This window comes from Salminus brasiliensis, chromosome 25 (assembly GCF_030463535.1).
Source record: "Salminus brasiliensis chromosome 25, fSalBra1.hap2, whole genome shotgun sequence".
In the NCBI taxonomy this organism is placed as follows: Eukaryota; Metazoa; Chordata; class Actinopteri; order Characiformes; family Bryconidae; genus Salminus; species Salminus brasiliensis.
The window spans coordinates 7579208-7583143 of NC_132902.1; positions in this window are offsets into that span (position 1 = coordinate 7579208).

A 3936-nucleotide genomic window follows, 5' to 3' on the forward strand; every position below is an offset into this window, starting at 1 on the left:
TGAAGATTCAGATTACATCACATTCACAAACTACATGTTGACAATTTAGTAAAGTAAATGAATAGTTGTACTTACTATTTACAGATTATTACTAATGGGATTGCTAATATCGATCATCATTATTTTGATTTAACCAGTGAACCGAGATTATTCAGGTTGTTAAATGTACACACCCTCCAATCAGTAGTGTGTTAGTAAAACATTATTTATACAGAATAAATAGATCTGAACACACTCAATTCATAGTCAAATTGGACCATATATAACTTGATAAAGAAAAACTAATGTTCCCTTATTCATCAATCAGTTTTATGATGCACTGTTTGTGGTGTGAGCCTTGTCCCATTTCATAGTGTATTCCATAGTGTATGTCCTATTTGTGTATGTTTGTTTCCTATTGTGTATTAAGTAAAGGTTACACAAGTAGGCTGGTTAGTATACTGTTTTGCTTCTCCACAAACCCATAATATTTGGTCATTGTCAATGTGATTGAACTATTTCAGTTCCCTTTAAATTAATTATTGATTTAGCAGTTTTAGTTAACAAGATGACTAGCTAATGTAGCCTAATTATTAAACTACTATTGAACTGAAGCTTTTTCAAGGGCATATAATTAGGTAGGAATGCTAGAGAGATCTCCATACCAATATCCAATTACTACTGAATTGTCCCTTGCAATGAATTTGTTTATATCACAACAATCAGTTTCAAATTGAACAGCCTCCAAAAGTTCCTCAAGGGTATTTTATCTTTTTCAATACTTTTAGCAGTGTAAACATTAACAAGTGACATTTGATTTTTTTTTTCTTTAACTTACACTTTAACTTGTTGAAGTAGTTCCTAATGACCTCCTCTTAACTTATAACTTATAACATTACAACATTACTATATTCTTGAATCAGTACAGAGTAAAAACCTAGATTTTTATTCTGGTACAGAGTAAAAACTTAGGTACAGAAAGCTAACTGTGATGCTGTTGGTTAACATAATCTCAACTGTGTAATCATTGTGTTAGGAACATACAAAATCCCATGAGTGTGTTGGCTACCATATCTATAAAATAAAGGCTCTAGATGACATGAAATTGCATTTTTAAGTCTATCATAAATGCAAAGCCTCAGCTTTCATGAGCCCCCCTGTGGGCTGCTTTTATGTCCCCACTAATGTCAAAGTCAAACCTACACCCCTGAGCTTTTATGATAAAAATGTGCATTGAGCAATGAAAGCACCTTTATTCGAACAGCTCTTTGCACATTAAACAACATGATATTTTTACAGCTTGTTGTTTGTTTGTGCTACACTGCACTTGTGTTTTGTATTTCACCCACCATGTGTGCGATGATGTAAAAAATGTAAACATTTATTCTATTTTTTCTATTTATTCATTTTTTCTCCTTACGTTTTGTCAGGATGTTATTTCATGTACATCCCTAGTTTGGGTTGTTTGGGATATATGTATGAATAATAATCTTATTTATAGTATATCACTTTCTTATACACAAGGTATGAACATTACTGATGTTTAGTCTATATTAATGTAATGGAACTTTAGAAACAATATTGTTTCAATATTGATGTTTGTACCTGGGTTGTAGTTGTCTTATTTCTGTGTTTCAGGTGAAGACATGAGTGGACCCAGGGAAGGATAGGCATGTGGCCTTCATATTCACCATACCAGAGCTTTATACCATTCCACAGAGGATACACATGAATGACTTATAGAGCGCCCTTGAAGCAGGAGATATCTGGGGGAGATTTTACAGTCCATGAGCTTGACAACTGGGACAGTAGTTAATGTGCTGGTATGTTTCAGGGTCATCAGGAGATGAATGTTTTATTTTTGTATAGGACACGGATGGATGGAGCCAATTAGGTAAGTTCATCTGCCCTTGCTGGTATTTGTATAACTTTCTATTCATGTTAAATGTACATGATTTCAGTTTTTTTTTCCTCATGGGATATCTGGCCAATCACAAAGTGCCAAAGTTAGTTCTTTAGGAGTGCCAAACAAACCTATAGGGAGAATGGCATGTGTTCTAACATTTCACAATATTTATACATTGTACACCTTCCTCTGTTCGCAAAAGAATATCTTGTAGAATACTAGTATTCTAGTTGTTGTGTATGAACAAAAGATTACTGTATTTTAATAGTTAATTAATGTATTCCTGAAAGAAAGCAGCAGATTAGAGCTAAATCATAGGTATCTTGCTTGTCTGGGATGTCACAGTATGCTGTTTTTTACTACTCATATGATACAGTACATTACGTTAAAAGCAATGCATCTAGTAGTAATAAACTGAAATTTTACTGTGAAATATTTTACAAAATTAAGCAACTGCTCAAAATCTAAAAAGGATGTAGTTCATAAGCACAGGTAAACTGAAATTATTGCCTGTGGCAAATGAAAGTATGACATACTTTTAGTATCTGTATATACTGTATCTGATCCTGCCTAATTAATTATTTCTAAGTAAAGAATATAACTATTGTGAAATACAAAATTTCTTCTTTTTTATTGTAGCCCAACCATTTCTTTTCTATACATGCTAATATAGTAACACCAAATGACATGGTTGCATGGATGCTTTCTTAGTACACAGGCCTAAAATAGCACTGGCAAAGAACATCATGCCAGAAATACAGATGTGAAAAATGGATGTAGTTTGGTTCTGTGATTAAATATCTCTTTTATTTGGGCCTGTTATGTGCAGTGTCTGTTTCCGTCAGTGTCAACCCTCCTGCATTGATGATGAAAGCCTGCACCACTCTGGTGCATCTGTCACTACACTGTCTCTTTCTCTGGCACAGCACATGACCTAATTGCATCTCTTGCTGGGTCAGTCAAAAGCAAGTGCTGTATTGCCGGTATGTGTTGGTTGTATGTGGTTACAGTGTTCTTTATAAAAAGCATGTTATGCTTCACCCAAAAATGCATTATTTAATAGCAAATGTTGAGAGGTTAGACAAGCTTTACATAATGTTGACAAAATTCTTATTCAACCCAATGAAGAACTGTAGGGTGCAGTTGTATTTTTGTAAGATTTCATCAAATGTAGTGTGCATTAATAAAATTAATTGATGTTCAATTTGTAGTGTGTGAGACAGACACATTTAGCTAAATGGGTTCTATATGGTAGCAAAGCAAATCTTTTTTAAAGCACAACAGCATCTAGATGGGGTGAGCTGTGGGCTTTAAATGTAACAGTGAAATTGTAAACCTGTAAACCTGGCACTTAACAAATTAATTGAATCACTTGTTCTTAAGCAGGAGAGGCATTACGCTGTGCTCTCTGCTCTATAGTTTACTCAGAATTGTGCAATAAGAAAAAAACATCCAGGCATTCTGCAGACAGAACCCCCTTTATGTTTAGAAAGGTCAACAGAGAATGACCAGACTGGTCTGAGAGAAAACCTGTAGATGGACTACAACAGAACACGTCGGGTTCCACTTTAGTCAGCTAAGAACAGAAAGCTGAAGCTGCAGTGAGGAAGGGCTCACCAAAACTGAACAATGTAGCCTGGTCTGATTAATCCAAATTTCACACAGATGGTTGGCACCAAGATTTGACATTAACAGCATGAACCTATGAACCTGCCTTGCGTCAACAGTTCAGGCTGGTGGAGGTAGTGTAATAGCGTGTGGCACGTTTTCTTGCCACACTTTGGGCTCATTAATATCAACCAATCATTGATTGAATGCCAGAGCACTTTTCAGTACTGTTTTCAGTAGTTGTCACATTTTCTTATGGTTATTTTCAGCATAATGTCACAAAGAAAGGGGTACTTTTCAACTGATCACCATGATCTTCTAGAATTCATTCCATAAAGTAAAGCAGCTATTTTGAGACTCAGTATTAGTCTAGTTCTCCTAATAAATTGTGCAGTCAGTGTATTAAAAACATGTGCCAAAAAATACATATAAATGGGTGTATC